Consider the following 18,414-nt stretch of genomic DNA (forward strand, 5'->3'; position numbering starts at 1 on the left):
TCCCACCTCAGCACTTACATCCGGGCTAGTAGGAAGTGTACCAGACAACCTGCTTTCTGGCCGTTCGCTCTTTGATGCCAGAAAACCACTCATCACTAGGGAGAATGCAATGGATGTTGTGTGTCATGGGACCCTTTCATGCAACAAGGTTGAGTTACACTACAATCCACCAACCGATACAGTGGCACAGGTGCACTATTTTCTCCTTATCATACCTGTGCTGCTTGACCATCAGTTACAAAAAAAAGCTCACCCATTGAGATATGCATACACAACATAGTCTGAGAGAGTGGGTACCAGCATGGGAGCAGATGAATGGGACATTACAGAGAAAACTACTGTAATGGGGTAGGGGAGAGGGCATTATAATAGGTAAGTATGCATGTCTGTGGTATTTTGGTATCTCTATAGTGTGAGCCTAGTCAAAAGGTAGCGGAGGGCTCAGTAGGACAGATATAATTGGATGGATGGGTAGGTACTAGCATTAAGACAGAGGTTGTGCATGATGAGAACATCAACAAACCATTTGATTGTTCCCTCTTCTTTCTTTCCCTCCAGTGACCCTGTCCTCAGTCACCGCCCATCCTCTGCAGCCTCCTCTCTCCACGTTACTACAGTACTGTAAGTCATATCCTGACTCCCTTAATCTCTGTTGTTGTATTTCTGCAAATTGCCAGACCTCATTCCTCAAATCACCTCTCATTCATGGAAACAATATCCCTACACCCTAACAATACCAAATCTGCTGTAGTTTATTTATTAATCCCACCAATCGTGTGCAGGAACTCAAGTACCCCCCACCAACGACCAGACCTATCTCCTATTTAATTTACAAGAAACAAAGTTGAGTAAATGCATGGAATGATTTCCTTGAGAGGACAAGACTAATCCCAATCACCAACAATAACTACTGAGCTAACTAGTGAATTTGGGTCCTAGAGTAGGATGCTACTCGCCATAATGTGCTTCAGTGCCTTCTCAGTAGTAGTATATAAATGCAATAATAATACAATACGATATGACATTATTCAATTCTTAATTATGTTTCTCTGGATGTGTTTCACAAAGGCTTCTTTCCGGTTTATATTTCTTATTATATTTGTTTGCCTTTATTATTTTCCTCAGCTTTTGTGACACTTCTGTTCTCTCTCACTCTCCATTTTAGCCTAACCCAGGCTAAACCAAAACACTGCCCTGGTGTCCATTGTATTAAACTGTCATTGCTGTGCTTAAATTGTCGCAGTACAGTCTAGGTGTGCTATGGTACAAATTGGACTAGTCGGTTTGTAGCCCACAGGCAGGGCTGGCTCAGTCTTTCATCATTCTGACTCGAAATGTGTGAAAACACACTACATATAATAGTCAAGCGTGTGCTTTCTTGAATGGATTACATGGCACTTTAATGTGGGGATATCGCTAAATGCAAACCCTTATGGAAAGGTGACACGTTTGATCAAAGCCTGTATTGTCATCTCCTACTAATGTAATCTGTATGCACAGGGACCGATCCGTAGCTCTGTAAAAAAAAATGAACGTACCTCTGAGTGCAGGGAGGAGTAATCAACAAATATAGATGAGCCATCCACTGTCGACGTTTTTAAAAATGATAAATAGGTCTCACAGGGGCACATGCATCATTGTGTTTTGCGGTCGCAAAGCGGCAGATTCGCAGAATCTGCCCCTTTACGACCGCAATTTTTGCATTTGGGATGCATCATCCCAAATGCAAAAATTGCTATTTAAGTAATTGCAAACTTTGCGATTACTTAAATTGCGATTGCATTTAGGGAATCGCAAATTGCAATTCCCTAAATGCAGTGCAACAAAAAAAAAAGAATTAGCGATTTCGCTTTGAAGAAATACAAATTACCATCAACTTAAAGTTGATGGTAATTTGCGAAAACTTTGAAAAATGCTCAAAATTGCATTTTTCAAAGTTCTATGTTGCACACAAACATGCCCTTAATTGCACTTTCAGGGGTGCATCAGGGTGTCCTTTTGGCACCCTTGCACCCTTGAAATTGCATGCGCAATTTGCGAGTACCTATTTGGTACTCGCAAATTTCGCATGGATTCGTAATTTGTGAGTTGCAAATAAGGAATGTGTAGGAATCGCATTTTTTGTGTGCGATTCCTACATGCATAAGGAATTGCGATTCCTAAATTGCGATTTCTTAAAAATCACAATTTTGGAATCGCAATTCCCAAGTTTGATGCATGTGTCCCACAGTCTGTTTATGAATTTTAAGCCATGTAGGGAAGTCTAATGCCTGCCCCTTTTTGGAAACCACTGTACTGCAGCAGCTTCAGCCCTGGAAAGCTAGAGGAGAGTTCAAAGTGGTGGGTGTTCTTTGGAAGCGCCCATCTTGCTATAAAAACAGTTCCCATACTTTATGTTAAAAAGCAACTGTTCCTGAACGGTTAATGCCGAGTTAGAGGTGCCTCTGGCTGAAAGGCAAGTAGTGGTCAGCTGTGTGTTAAGTGAGAGGTAGAACAGGCAACTAAAAAAGAAACAAGACTTCTCACCGGGGTGCCTGCTATCTGAAAGAAATACAAATGTGTGCAACTTACTGTAAAGGTTGCTTGGGAGCCAGTATACGTTTTAATTGATGAGGCCTTCTGTAGCTTAACAGAGTTATTTTTGGGAGGTATTATAAGGCTGAGTGTGGAGTACTCCCTCACAATCAGGTTGCATTTTCCTTCAAATATATAGTTTTAAACAACTTTTTTTAACTTAAACTCTGAATTTTTGCCAGTGCGTTTTGAATTGTTGTATTTTACATTTGCCTTCCATCCTTTCCAGATGGCTGTTTGTGCTGTGTGCTTTTTCTACGGCTTGTATGACACTGATAATGCCGACTTAATAAAACTGAAGTATAACTAACACTCCTTATATACTGTGTGTAAATTAAAGCTTGTACTGCCTTATTCTTTTTACTAAAAGTTAATGTTGAATGTTTGTCTCGCCATTGATGAACTGATACCTGTTCTGCAGGTAAATGGCAGAATCAACAGTGTTATCAGCGCTTCACCATTAATAAGCACTTCAAGGACAAGCAGACCTCAAAGTGTTTTCTGAGACATATGTGAGGTGAGTGAAATGAATAGTTTTATTGTGCGTGGATACAAGGAAAGAGCTTCAAAGGTCACAGTAAAAAGGCTGTGGTAAAAAGTAAAATATGAACTAAACTTTTGGGTGGAAAGTTTCTTGGGTATATTACAAGTGAGTGAATTCATTCATTCTTAGCATCGACTAACCCTTCAATCAAATTCAATCAGAAATGTCCACACTTAAAGAGATGTGAGCGAGTCCTGCCGTCTATGAGTGAGCCAGCACACCACCATGTGTGAGCATGAAAGTAAAGCAGGCAGCAAAACATTGTATAGCCAAATGAGTTTTTGAAACTGCAGTAGACTTCCAGTCATACACCAAGTTCTTGCGAAGGCATTGTTTGAGGCAACCTTTTCATTGTAGAGAATTGAATTATCTTACACAGACATTTCCATTTGGGGAATACAACTGAACACAAGGGCCCTGATTATGATGTTGGTTAGAGTTGCCTCCGACCGACATCATCGCAGTAAACCGGCTGTAGCACAAGCTCCCATAGAGAAATGGGAGATTCTGCTAATCCCTGCACCACATGGCAGGCACCTCAGCCCTCAACCGGAGGCGGTGGAGGAATGGGGCGCAGGGCCCCAAAGACGCTTTCCAACAGGGTTTCCATGTTGGACAGCCCGACATGGAAAGCCAGTCGGAAACCGACATCTTAATCCCAAAGGCGTAAACGCTGTCTTCTGGGATTATGGTGGGGCCTCTGACTGGCCGTCAGGCGGAATCCAGCCGATTGACTGGCCGGTTTCACTTCCGACTGCCGGCATTGTAATGCGGTGGTTGAAAGTGAAACTTATGATGTGAGTTGGAAAGCCTCCGACTTGCGGTAGGAGGCTTTCCAACTCACATCGTAATCAGACCCTATGTGTAAGCGACTCCTGCCACTAATGGAAGTTCATGAGGCTGCCCTCATCAGAAGGCATCTGTTAAGTTCCCAATTGAAGTATTTAAGCTGCCTAACATTGAACCATGTAAGGTCAAGGAGGGCAATACTGTTCCTTCCTATATTTTCAGGGCATAACTTTGTGCTTTTTGTACCTGACGCTTCACTAAATGCTGCTCAGGCGGTGGCATGTGTCAGTCAGGGCCTAGTGGGCCTCAGCGGTGGTGGTTGAGATGGTTTGCCAGTAGTATCCTAGGGTCCATCCTACTATGACTCTGCAATCTGCACCAAATAAAATCCATTCTGCACTAGACTCTCCTTTTTATCATCTTTCTTAATTGATTTTAAATGACAACACAGTGAATACAGTGAAAATACCAGGCCAAATCGCCAATTACTGTGCACGTCACCAGTGGCGTAGCTTGGGTGTGTCCATATGGGCGGTTACCCTGGGCGCAAAATTCTTAGGGGCACAATATTTTAGAAGAAAGTATTGTGCCCCTTAACCCATGGACCGTTAGCACTCCTGAGCTAATGCTCCACGGGTTAGGAGGCACAATCCTTTCTTTTAAAAATGTTTCCCGGCACCGGCAACCCACGCTGCGACTTTGCACGTCATAAGCAATGTTTCAAATCCAAACATGTCTCAAGAAACAAATGAACAGCTTCCCAGTTTTAAGAAGAATGCTACTCCTCATTGATGGAAAAAAAACAGTCACAACAGTCTATAACCCCTTTTGCAGAGGAGAAGGGAACATCAGCACATCCAATCATCTGAACATAGTCGTCCTGTGAGTAACTGGGCAACAAATGCCCAAAAGGGCAAACAGGTTAATCTGAGGAAGAAAGGAGGAACAGAAAAGAACTAGGTATAAACAAAGTCTTATATGAAGGAAACATGTAATTGACAGCATTACAGTGGTCTCTGTGATAGTGACATCAATTACGAAAGTATTCCCAGATTTCCTTGAACCAGTGGCGGCTCCTGCAATATAGGATAGGAGTGTCGCCCCCCTTCTGAAAGCCAGCAGAGGCAAATGAGTCAGGACAAAAATTAAATGATAATAAAACATTTTTACTATCATTTTATTTTTAGCCCTGCATGCTGCAAGGGAGGGGCGTGGCCTCTCATCCTGACGCTGCAGCACCAGGGAGGACAGGGGAGTGGTGGACTCTACCAAGTGCTCATGACAGTTTGGCCAGCCCTTTGGCTGGCCAAACTGCCAAACCGTCATGCGCACTTAGCCCTTTTCCACCTAGCTGAGTTGTACAGCTGGGTGGAGAAACCAACACAGGCTCCCACTCTGTGTCTGAGCACCGAACTGAGGTGCTCAGACCAATAACATTCCCAGCATGTGAGCAGCGCAGGGATTGGGAGCTGGGAGCCTGCGCAGCGTGCAACTGGCTCCTGGCAAGGACACAAGGATTGGGAGCAAGGTGGCAGCCGTCGGAGCAGGTAAGTTTTCTTTTTTTTTATTTATACTTGTTTGTTTGTTGAGTTTACCTCTCCCGCCCCGCCACTTCATACTACAAGTGGCTGCTACTGCCTTGAACACCTGTATTTTATCTTTAAGCTTATAGATTAGTCTCTCGAATGAACCCTGCACTTGTCTCTCATTAGCTCCGATGACGAGCAGTCACAAGCTTCTTAGGGGGGTAGTGTGGTCAATCAATCAATCAACAATTCAATAACGGAATGTCAAGCCATCGGCTTATCTTTTCAAGAATGAAAAGTACTTTATGATATTACAAAATGCAATCCTGCATGCTGCCACACTCTGAAAACTATTTAGTTACGCTGGCAGCTGTTCATGTCAGTGTTGTGCCTCCTCCTGCTTCCTCCCTGCATCCCTTCCTTTACAGGCTCTCTCCCAGTGCTGGGTAGCTCCTCCATCTATGGGGAATGCAGTTGTAGTTAGCATATAGCTCAGGGGCAGATTAGCCATCCACAAACATGTGTGCACAGTCTCAGTTCAAGTGCTTATCACAGTGATGTGGAATTAGTTCCCGCAGGTCAGCTTTGCCATCTTCAGGCATGTCCAAACACTGTCTGCTGGAAAGTTGGTATGCTGGCCAGCAGCTCTTCTTCTCTCCTGCCATGGGTGCTTGGGCCGCTCATGACAGTGCACCTATGCCGGGGAGGGAAGAAGGTAGTCTTGGCTTGATGCAGTCCTAGATGGACTGATGTGAGTTTCTCTTTCTAAAAGTCATGGAGCTGGGCCCACAGTGTGGTCGGCAGGCCCTCGTTGCTGCCCCAGTTAGGCCATGTGACACTTCAGATGCAGCATTCTCAGACTTAGCAAGACTTTTATAACTTCAGCCCAGCATGGGCTGGAAACAACAGGAAGTTACATACCCTGCACAGGCTGGCCATGCACACACTGATCTCTGGGCAGTTGTAGCCATGCACCGGCTGGTCACTACACTTGGCAGTGGCGGCCACTTAAAAGCTGCCTGCAACACTGTCCATTTGCGGCTTCGCACAGGTGTGCCTTCAGGTGGCAGTTGCAGTCCCACACAGGCCTAGCATAGGCCGGTCTTCAGCTGGCAGTTGCCCCCTTGCATAGGTCGATCCTGATTGAGAAAAGCGCCTCCCTAGAGAACTAAACTCATGCGGTCTGGGAGTAAGGGGGAAATAAACCAAAATTAATAAACAACCTCCCACATGGCCTTAATAGTTTTAATGCTTGCTGATCTATAGCATAGGAATGGGTCATTGACTCATGGTTTCTCCACACACAAATATAAATTTTATAAAAATGCTTTTATTTATTTTTTATTTCATTATTCATTGGTATAAAAAGGCCATCACATAGCAATCATAATTTATAATGTCATATTCTCTTTAAACAATGTTGTTTCTTGGCCATATATAACACAGAGAAATCCTGAGGTCTAATGGTAAAGAGAAAAGGTGGTATGTAAGGTGAGGAAGAGAGGCCTAATGTACGTAGTGGAAGGGAAAAACTCCAAAACTATGGTCATACAATCACCGTGGGTAACTAACCCCATCACATGGGATTTTCATCCCAAAGAAAATCTCAGAATCTCAAGGGGCAGCAGGGCCCTTTAGCGAGAAGTGAGAGCTTTGTGCTGTAGGTATTATGCACCAAGAAAGGGAATGAATCCACAAATGGACATGAAGTGAGTGGGGGTTGCAGTGCTGGTGTGGTAGTAGTGAAAAAAAGGGGGAGTGTGTTAAAACTAGTGACGGGACGGCCAGGAGACTTCTGTTGAACAATGCCGTACCGATGCTAGATTAAAAGAAGTGGAGGCAACACTAATCCGGTTTGATCAGTGAAGCAACATATGAAATAGTGGTCGACATGTTTCAGCCGTGGCGCCTAACTAGGCTCGGCTTTCATCAGGACCTGAAAGCTACTGCAAAAAACAACGTGACAAAGGATATAGTGGGCACCCACAACTTGCTTGTAGGGTGCACGTCTCCTCAAATATACACACACCACCCGTACAAACTGGGTGGAAAATGGACCTCCACCTGGCAACCGCTCAGGAAGGAACACCGCTCTGTCCGTCGGGGAACCAGGCTGGAATGCTCGTTCCAGCCTGGTTCCCCGACGGACAGAGCGGTGTTCCTTCCTGAGCGGTTGCCAGGTGGAGGTCCATTTTCCACCCAGTTTGTACGGGTGGTGTGTGTATATTTGAGGAGACGTGCACCCTACAAGCAAGTTGTGGGTGCCCACTATATCCTTTGTCACGTTGTTTTTTGCAGTAGCTTTCAGGTCCTGATGAAAGCCGAGCCTAGTTAGGCGCCACGGCTGAAACATGTCGACCACTATTTCATATGTTGCTTCACTGATCAAACCGGATTAGTGTTGCCTCCACTTCTTTTAATCTAGCATCGGTACGGCATTGTTCAACAGAAGTCTCCTGGCCGTCCCGTCACTAGTTTTAACACACTCCCCCTTTTTTTCACTACTACCACACCAGCACTGCAACCCCCACTCACTTCATGTCCATTTGTGGATTCATTCCCTTTCTTGGTGCATAATACCTACAGCACAAAGCTCTCACTTCTCGCTAAAGGGCCCTGCTGCCCCTTGAGATTCTGAGATTTTCTTTGGGATGAAAATCCCATGTGATGGGGTTAGTTACCCACGGTGATTGTATGACCATAGTTTTGGAGTTTTTCCCTTCCACTACGTACATTAGGCCTCTCTTCCTCACCTTACATACCACCTTTTCTCTTTACCATTAGACCTCAGGATTTCTCTGTGTTATATGTATTTCGATGGGGGAACCAATCCTGCGCGGTCTCTAAACTTGCTCCCTCTGACCCTCCGGTGTCTAACCGTCTTGTATTAGGTTTCTTGGCCATATGTCAACAAATTTCAAAAGTAAATTTTTTATACATAGTGATCTCAATCTGTAGAAAGAAAAACACTTGTGATTTGTACACAAGTTCTTTGAATCTTTTCTCTCAAGAAAACATCAAGGGGCATATCAACAAGGGCTTTATCTCTGCTTTTTTGGCTTTAAAAGCGATAAAACTAGCGCCCTATCAACAACAGGGTGCTAACATGCAAATTTCCATGTTAGCACCCTTTTACTCCAGAGTAAAATAATAGGAGAAATGTCGCTAAGCGACATTTCTCCTATTATCAAGAATGTCGCTAACCCTGTTAGAGACAAAAAAAGCAGCGCTAACCGCGGTTAACGCTGCTTTTTTACGTCTGGTATTTTTCAGACTTAGCCATGATATCCTATGGAAGGAGGATATCATGGCTAAGTTTGCCTGTCCCTATCAACAAGGTAACGTGAGATTATCGCTGGGTTTCCAGCGATAATCTCACGTTAGCCTGTTAGCGTGAGGATTTTTATCGCTATTGAGATAAGCGTTGCTAATAGCACGCTATCTCAGCGATAAAAATTCACGCTAGCCGGCGATAATTATCCTAGCGCTAAGTGTGCTTAGAGATAATTATCGCCGGTTGTTGTTGATATGCCCCCAATTTTGCTATCCAAAAATACTAACCCCACATTTACACCTCCTTCACATAATCAACGCTGGTATCACTGACTCATTCTACACACACTCATCCTACCCAGTACAGCATCACAAACACAGATGAAAAAATGTTCGGGGTGGAACCAATAACCCTCGAATGCTATGCTGATAGCTGGGACATCATACTCTGAGGTGGACGTACGTTTCAATGGATATAAAACATTATCTCCATCTTCATCAGGACCTATCAGTTGTTTTTTTATCTCTTTTTTCTTTAAAGGTAAACCGTGGGGAATCTGTATTTCTTGATGTAATACCCATTCACTCCAGCCGGAGTGAAAGTGACCCCTGAGCCCTAGGCGGTCATTCATGTTATCTGCTGTCAAGAACTAGTTCAAAATTCTGCGCTCATCCTTTTCATTTTGATCTGAGAAGCTTCGATTCTATACACAAATGGGATAAGCTCTGGTCACAGTTCGCTGTGTTGTATTTTTCCCTTTTTTTCTTTCTAAATAGGTGGCTTTGCAGATTGTTTGTTGGGGTGTCCCTGTCAGGGAGTCGCAGAGAACGCCACGCCGCACAAGTTATGCCCCAGCGCATCTAATGAAAAGAACAGACGCTGCTAATGAGACCGGGGGGCGATGACACCCCAACACGGGTGTGCCCAGGGCCTGTAAATCAAATGCTGCGAGTGGGCCTGCAGCACTGATTGTGCCACCCACATAAGCAGCCTGTAAATATAACTCATACCTGTCACTGCAGTGTCTGTGTGCAGTTTGGTACTGCTGTGTCGACCTGGCAAGTGCACCTACTTGCCAGGCCCTAACCTTCCATTTTCTTACATGTGAGTTACCCCTAAGGTTGGCCCTAGGTACCCCTGTGGGCAATGTGCAGTATATGTGAAAGATAGGACATGCCCTGATGTGTGTGGCATGTTCTTATAGTGAAATACTTCCAATTTCGTATTTCACTACTGTAAGGCTATCTGTCCCATAGGATAGAATGGACGTTTATTTATAACATCTTATAAATTAACTTCTCATTGGAACAAGATGGGAAGATAAAATGTAGTATGCCTGAACTCAGTATATAAAGATGCATCTTTTAGTAAGGATTATTTTTACATTTTGTGTTTGAAAATGCCTCTTTTAGAAAGTAGGTAATTTCTTGCTTAGCCATCCAGTGTGCCGCTGCTAGGTTTGTGTATTGACTGTCTGGCTTTAGAGTGACAGGGGCTGGGAATGTGCATTCTGTTCAGACAGCCACTTGAGGGGGGGGGGAGGTTTAGGTGTGTCCTTCCTTTCCAAAGTGAGTCAGGGCTGTGCTGAAAAGACCTGGGCTGCATTCAGAGTAGGGGGAGGAGATTTCTTTTACACCTGAATGGGCCTGGTCTGCCTTGGACAATGCTGTCTCCACCTCCTGCCAGGAAACTGCACCAGAGAGGACAGAATTAGTTTTGGATGGGCAAAGAGGTATTTTCCCTCCAGAAAAAAATAATATTCTGCTATAAAGAGTGGGGCCCAGACCCCTGAATTTAGGATTACTTCTGGGATTCAAGAGGAACCTTTGCCAAGGAGAAGAGCTTGAGAAACTGAGGAGAAGTACTGCCCCTTTGCTGTGTGCTGTCTGGGGTTGGCCTGCAGGGGCTGTTTCTGCCAAGGAAAGTACAAGGACTTTGCTGTGTGTTGTGTCCCCTGCTTGAGGAAGAACTCCAAGGGCTTGAAGTAGAGCTTGCCTCCTGTTTTTGAAGTCTCAGGGATACAAAGACTTTACCCCCAGCTTCCCTGAACTTCCTTTCTGGGAGTTGTGACCTGCCAAGAGGCGCCTGCAGCTGTTCTGGCCCTGTGGAGGTTGTTCCTGCTGTTGGGAGCTGAAAAAGTAACGCAACGCCGAAAGGTGTGACGCATCCGCACATGTTTCTAACACATCGCTGAAGAAACCAATGCAGCACCTGCCCGCGGCTCGATAAATCGCTGCACGCTGCATCGAGTGCACCGATCCATGGAGTCCGAGATCACCGCACTGATTCCGACGCAGGCTGTGCGGCTACAAGAACCAACGAATCGTGGGACCGCAGCTGCAAGAACGGACGCATCCCCGATCCTCATGCCTAATATCTGGGCGCCATGCCTGCAAGTGCAAGAACTCTGGGGCCGCAGTAAGAAACTGACGCATCACCTCCCCATCAGTAAGAAACCAAAGCATCACTGCCCCTGCGTGGCAGTAAGGCACTGACGCATCACCTCCCCAGAAGTAAGGAACCAACGCATTACCTTCCGTGGGCATAAGGAACCAACACATCACCTTCCCTGCGTCAGTTTTTGTTTGTGCACATCATCCAAGGTACTTTGTGTGAAAAGTGTCACTCTGCAATTTGCTTTGAACAGAACTGTTTCTACCTTTTGAAAGTCATATTTGTATTACTGTAGTGTGGATTTTTGTCATTTTGGTCTTGTTTGGTTTAGATAAAGATTACTTATTTTTCTAAACTGGTGTGGTGTTCATTTGTAGTTTTTTCATTGTATTACTGTATATGTTCACAAATGCTTTGCACCCTGCCTCTGAGATAAGCCTGTCTGTGTGTGCCAATCTACCAAGGGGGTGAGCAGGTGTTATTTTAGAAGTGTATCCCCCTTTCCCTAACTAGGAAGAAGGGTCCCTACTTGGACAACTGTGCAAACCATTGCAACTAGAGACCCCCATTTCTAACAGATATTAATATGGTGTGTGTTATGTGGTCACAAACTTCGATTTAGAACATGAATGTGGCACTTCACTAAAAATCCTGTGTCACTGAGAGGGGTCAAGTATGTGCAGTGTACATAATTACACTGCAACATTTCTCGAGACCTGTGGGATGTGGTTCAGGATCTTGGTCCATTCCTTACTCCAACGATGTTGTAGACTGGTCAGTGTCGATCCCACCACTTGACACAGTGCTGTGTGCACACTGGTGACTATGTCTTGCAGGGCTCTGCATCATCAATACATGCAATGCCGTGTCAGTGGCATGCTCCCTATCCAGGTCGCCCCACACTTTTCCCAGCAACCCCCTAAGTGCCGCATTTGTCAGAATTGCCCCATTGGAAAGGTGTAAGCACCTTAGAGCTCTGCAAAAAAGAGAGCGCCCCCTCTACGAACAGTTGACCCAGACCTGCAAGAGAGGTGTGCCGCTACTGAGACTGATGTGCTGTCTCTCTATTAGACTCCACAGGAATCATTCTGGTGAGTACGCCACTCCTCCACACCAGCTGTGCAGATAGCGGGACCAGCAATACTGGACCACCCGGAGCAAGAGGAGTGGCAACACATCCCCGAGTGCCGTTCCGAAGACATCCAGAGCACATATGTCCGCTTCCCAAAAAAGCTTTGCCTCGGGTGGCTCTTCTGGGGCAATCCATGTCATCAGCCACTGTAGCTGGCCCACCAGGTGGTACAGCTCATAGCCCATGTCCTCAGTCGTCAAAGGAAGGCACAGGTTCTCCAGGGCCACCCAATGCCCAGATCACATCAGAGAGCCAATAGTATGCATCACAGAGCATCTTTCGGCCTAGCAGCAGAGGGGCATTGGCAAACACATATAAGAGCTTCTGTAAAGCCACCCTTTTCGCCAGCTGGATGGAACTCATGAGTGACAATGTTAGTGTCTGCCCAAACGCCAATGATGCACAGTGGGAGACAGCCACTCTATCCTGGTTGCTCTTTCGCACATCCACAGGGTCTCTCTACACACAAACACCTAAGAATCAAAAGATGTGTGACGTAATCAGCATCCCAAAAGAACCCAGTCCCTAGCCAAGAAGGCAGGTTACGCGTCAGACAGTGGAAGTATGTGGAGCCCAGAGAAAATACCAAATGAGTCCAGGAGCCCCAATATTGGCGCCAAAGTGACATTGTTAAGATAGATCAGGATGTTGTACGCATTTAGAGGGATAATGTGGGTCTGCCCAGCCACCCTCAGTCCATAACCCCCTTTCAGTGTTCTCATCCCCTATGGCAAGGTATCAATGGCTAGCATGAGCAGTAGGGTTGCTAACAGGCAGCTTCTCTGGTGCCTTCGTAAATCTGTAATTTGTCCGAATACTCATGCCCATCTCACCCCTGCCCTGGGGTTCTACACACAGCACCTAGACCCAGGTCAGCAGTTTCTCCACAAACCCCTAAACCCCATGCGGCAGAGGACCAATAATAAGTATGCCCACAAGAGGTTATCAAATGCCTTCTCCATGGGTTCTGAGACCACTTGGGAGGTCGCAATAGTCTATCCAGCTCATGATAAGGGTGCTTTATGTTCGAGAAGGGACTCCTCCCCAGGAAGTAGCCACTCTGATCCGGGTGGATTAGGGTCAGCAAACAGGAGGGGATGCGGTTTGCAGAGATGTTCCCAAGGATCTTACAATTCAAGTTAAAGAGAGAAAGGGACCTATCTGCACTTCTGTCTAGCGGGTCCCCTCCCTGCTTTGGCATCATGCCTCTGCAACGACTCCGGTCGCCACCCCGTTGTATGGGCCATTGAGTCCACCTTAGCTAAGGGCTTAAGTAGATCCATCTGAAAGCACTTGAGAAATTCCGAGGAGGCCTTCGCTGCCAGTCATTTTGCGCATCACAAATTGCTTAATTGCCAGAGCTATTTTGCGCACCATGATAGGCCCTCTATTTGGATTCTGCCCTTTGAGGTCAAGGGGGTCAGCAGTATATTGGCTAAAAATTAGGTCAGCTGGTCCGCATCCACTTCCGGGGCCCATCCGCACAAGGACCTATAGTAGTCTGTAAACACTATGACGAAACACACTTGTGCACACGGTGGCCCTCCAGGTGTTTCGATAGTCATTAGGACGGGGTGACTGTGTTCCGCCCTCAAGGAGTCACCCTCTGTGGGTTTCTGCGACACGTATTCCCGGTACCCATGTAAGGCCATCCGGGTACCTAGGTCTGCATGCTTCTGTCTGCACAAAAACGGGGAAAGACGGGCCTCCACCGCCGACGTCACATGGAGCTCCAGGCGTCACTGCTCCCGTTTTGTACGGCCCAGCTAGGACTGCAGGGTTGATCGTACCCCACGGAGGTTTTAATGCAAATCCCTCTAATTTACACTTTAAAGGTGCCCCATTCAACTGATGGTGTGGAGGACTACTCCCTATTTTAAAAAAAAAGTGCTTTATGCCTTCTTTCACGATGCCTCGGTGTGCGGTGTCCTCAAAGGCTGAGCAGTGTAGATCCCACAAGGGTATCCGAGTTCCTGATGGGCCATATTGCAGGGATAACGAGTGGGCAGTGGTATGAGAAGGTCATCTTTGGGTGCTCCACATCGTGTGTCGTCCCTGCAAGATATCAGGAGGTGAGAAACAGGTCTATCCTAGAGTGAAGAGCGTGCTAGTGGAAGAAGTGGGAGTACTTCCTTGTCACTGGATGTGCTTGCCACCATGCATCCAGTAAGCACCAATTTGTTAACCAGTCATTCAAGTGTTCTGATGCCCTGCCTGCGCGCCCCAGAGGGGTGGGTGGGATCAGTCCAGACCAATGTCAACAACACAATTAATGTCTTCTCCTCACTACCAGGGGCTCGTCCATGGCACTCTCCAGCAGGGCAGTCAGCAAGTGCAAATGCACTGCCTGGCCCATGTTCCTTAAGTACAGCCTGCGGATGTGCACTGAGTAGCCATCTATTCTCCCACTCACGCATATGTTTCATCCCTCCGGATCTACCTTCTCCCATTCTAGATTAAAAAATACCCCTGATGCCTCCCGTAACAGATCTCCCAGGGAGTACAGCAGAAATGTGGTGTAGAAGACCTGGCCTCTCCAGCGGAACTGCAGGTGCTGCCCTCCAGCTTCTTGAAATGTGCCTCCTACAGTGTGGCAATGTGTGTGTGGTACGTCTAATTAAATAAGAGCTAATGCGATGGTGCTGAGCTTGCTGCACCTTCCCGCTAATGTTCCAGGTGATGAAATAGAAAGTGGTATAGTGTGTCCTGGCTCTCGGGTTGTGTGGTGCCAATGTTATTGTGCCCACCATAACCGGAAAAGGTGGACAGTAAGCATCTTGTAAACAACTCAGTTTTCTCGGGGTAAGTGTGTACTTTGGTGGTGCTACTCCCGTCTCTAGTTTGTGTGGGCAGGGCCCCATTTCGGCCTGAAAAGATGATAAAAGGCCCACTCACAAGGTGGTAGTCGCCTGGTCACAGAGCAAAGATTGGCAGCAATCTAGGTCATATCAGTTCCTTGGCTGATTGTGGTGTGACCCTTGGCATCACTGCTGGCCTCCGATGCTATTGCAGAGGTAGGCTCCCGGTGTGCCACCACAGCCCACGGCGTTGATGACCTATCCATGTCTGCTTGAGCCTTGCTGTGAGGCTATGTGAATGACGAGCCCCATTTGTTATCTACTTCTCCGGCGTTGAGAGCTTCTTTAGTGCTGTGACCATTCCTACAAGGTCCCGACCTGTGAAGATGTATTGTGGGCTTCAGCCCAGTCCTAGGCCTCCATTGGGTCAGTGAAGAATAAGAAGAATAAGAAGGAATTACTGTCATAAGTGATCCGGAGCCTTTCCGGGAAGAGCAGGTTGCACTTCAATCCCATGTCACAGAGTCTACACTTAATTGTGAGGATCAAGCCTCTGTTGTCCACCGCAAAGTGGCCTGCTTGTCTGGCCACTTGTAGGATTACATCTCTGCCATGGAAATGTAGGAGCTTAGCCACAACACACCTAGGTGGTGCCTTTGGGAGTGGAGTCCACACCAAAACCTGATGTGCTCGTTCCAAGAAAGAAAAGTGGTCAGGCAAGGGGATGACACCATTCCTTTCAGCCACACCTCTAGGTATGTTACCATGTCCTGCTTCTCCGTACCCTCAGGCAGACCTACCACATATATGTTGCTGCAGCACGCTATGACTTCTGCATCCTCCGATCTGTTTGCTAAGATACGAAGATGGTCCGAGAGCTCCAACACCTGTTGCTGAAGATCTGCCATCTGGGCTGCAGCTGGCTCAGTGACGACTCTGCCTGGGTCACCTTCTCATGTAGTTTCTCTTTGTCCTCGTGGAGTAGGCTCACTTCCATGGCCACTACCCCTATATTCGCCTCCATAGAAGTTTGTGAGGTGTTTACGACTTCCAGGATCTGAGTGACCCCTTCAGTTGCAAGCATGGAGGCCACCAATTGTGATTGCTGAGCACTGCCTAGTACTTCAGCAGCCATCTATTCAGTACTTGGTTCTGCCCTGGGTGCCTATGGCGGGTAGAGGTTGTTTAGCTGTTTTGTGCTTACCTATCATTGACTCTGGGCCAGGAGGCACCTTTCAAACAGTTGACTGCTCTTGAATCAAAGGGTTCAGCCTCTACTCCCTCCTGAATAGTCCACGGGCAGCCCACTTACCCACCAGGCCTGGTGAGGTAGTACGTGCAGCTGCCTGTCATAGGGCTGTTGTGGGAGTAGAGCACATGCTACATGCCATCGTCTAGACCACAGATGGATGTGCACTGGTGCACGTCGCTTACCCGACTCATTGTGAATGCTGCCAATCATGCAGCCCGTTTCGGGCTGTGCTGGGTACTGACGTCTTTAAGCCTCAGCTCTTTCTGTTCTCTCTCTCTGTGCCCAGCTGACAGAAAAAAAGGCTGCAATGGTGGACCCACACATGCACAGGGACTGTAGACACTGCGTTGTTGGAATCAGAGCCCTGCGACAGTATGAATGAGCGATAATAAGAGCAGCAGACCAACTGAGCTAGTCACATTGGGCTTGCCATCCTCCTCATCTCAGACCAGGGCGAACCTGGTTAGTGTCTCCGACCCACACTCCATCGCGTTCTGGGTCAAATAGTGTCTCGTTCCTTTTCTACCACAACCATTGGCTATCATTGGCACTTTTTGCTTCTTGTCGCTGTTTCTACTTTAAACATTCAAAATTCATAACTCCCATTGCCTTTATTGGATGTTTTCCATTTTGGTATAATTTTGTGTACTAAACTTTACTCTATTGTTTTTAATTCATTTTTTTAAAATAATTACTGTTTAGTATTTTGGCTTTGTTACTGTTTTAGTACTGCGCATCTACTTTATACATTGCCTCTAATCTACGCCTGTCTGCTTTGTGCCATAGCTTCCAAGGGATTCAGCTCAAACTAACTTGGTGGCTTCAAGTGTTCACCCTAACAAATATTGTGTTTTTACTTGAGATGGATACCTATCCCCTCCAACCAATAACCCCATTTCTTACACTGCCGCTCTGAGTAGTCTATTTATGTTTCTTTAGTTTTTAAAGGAGAGTACTCTGTTGCGTACGGTATGCCCCCGTTTTCTTCAGGCACAAGGAAAGTCACAGCAGGAGTTCCTCAGGGCTCAGCCCTTAGCCCAACAATGTTTAACATTGACCCTGTTGGCGGCTTTGGTGGAATCATCTGGGGCCAAAATAATCTCCTACATTGATGGCACTGAGCTTTTCTTCTCTTTTAAGGAGGGCGATGTTATCAACCCTGATTCCATCAAACCATGTGTTACTACAGTCTTTCAGTGGATGCACTCAAATCAACTAAAGTGCAATGCAGATAAGACAGAGGTGCTGAGTTTTGTGCGCAATTTCAAGATGAATTGGCAAATTAATTGGCCAGAGGGAGACGCCATGCCCAATTTGCAAGAAGAGGCAGTCAAAAATCTGGGTGTCAAGGTCGACAATCAGCTAGTCTTCCATAAACAAATTAACATGGTAGTAGAAACGCGCTTTGGCCTTTTACACTCTGCAAAACAATTTGTGCATTTTCTTTCCTTTTCTCCCAGGCAAACGGTGGTACAAGCTTTGATTATTGCCAGGCTGGATTATGCTAATGCACTCTACTGAGGCCTTTTGCAGTACATGGTCAAAAAACTACAATTAGTACAAAATGGGTCAGCTTGCATATCGCTGAGTCTGCTGAGGCGGGTCCATATTTCTCCTCATTTGAGGGAGTTGCATTGGCTCCCAGTCAAAAAATGAATTACTTTCAAAATGTTGCTCTTAATGTTCAGAGCGCTGCATCACACTGGGCCCAGACATGTGGCCTCTGGGATACAACACTACAGCCCCTTGAGGAACCTGTGCTCCTTGAACAGTTATCTGGTAGCGGTTCCGTGGTTCCGCTTATCTAAAGCGGGTGGCGGCTCTTTTTGTTATTTGGGCCATCTTGCTTGGAAAAAGCCCCTCTTAGACCTGCGTCAAATTTACTCTGCGGGTCAGTTCAAAATGAAATTTAAAACTTGGCTTTTGTTCAATAATTTGGATTGGCTGCTCTCTCCCCTTGACTTTGAAGAGTGCAGGGACAGCCCTTGGAGTAGCTACGCGCTGTTCAAATCCAAAATTTCATTTTATTTCATTGCATTCATTGTGTGTCAAAGAAGAATTTCAGGCTAGGTCATATGTTGCTGGCCTTGCCTATGCACATAATTATGAATTTGGGACGGCTTTTAAAAAT

At 46.3% G+C, this 18,414-nt stretch overlaps 1 protein-coding gene across 2 annotated transcripts in view; it reads left to right on the forward strand.

Moving 5' to 3' along the window:
- The window catches only part of LOC146799142 (interferon-induced very large GTPase 1-like), a 98,744-nt gene that overhangs the window by 27,259 nt on the left and 53,071 nt on the right, over window positions 1–18,414 (forward strand). Inside the window, exons 2-3 of one of the 2 annotated variants that reach the window (XM_085626585.1) lie at window positions 559–621; window positions 2,996–3,091. The gene's annotated coding sequence lies outside the window, so the exon portion shown is untranslated. The remainder of the gene's footprint in view (window positions 1–558; window positions 622–2,995; window positions 3,092–18,414) is intronic. The other variant, XM_085626586.1, reaches the window with a different exon arrangement.

Source organism: Triturus cristatus, chromosome 9, assembly GCF_964204655.1.
Source record: "Triturus cristatus chromosome 9, aTriCri1.1, whole genome shotgun sequence".
Taxonomy (NCBI): Eukaryota; Metazoa; Chordata; class Amphibia; order Caudata; family Salamandridae; genus Triturus; species Triturus cristatus.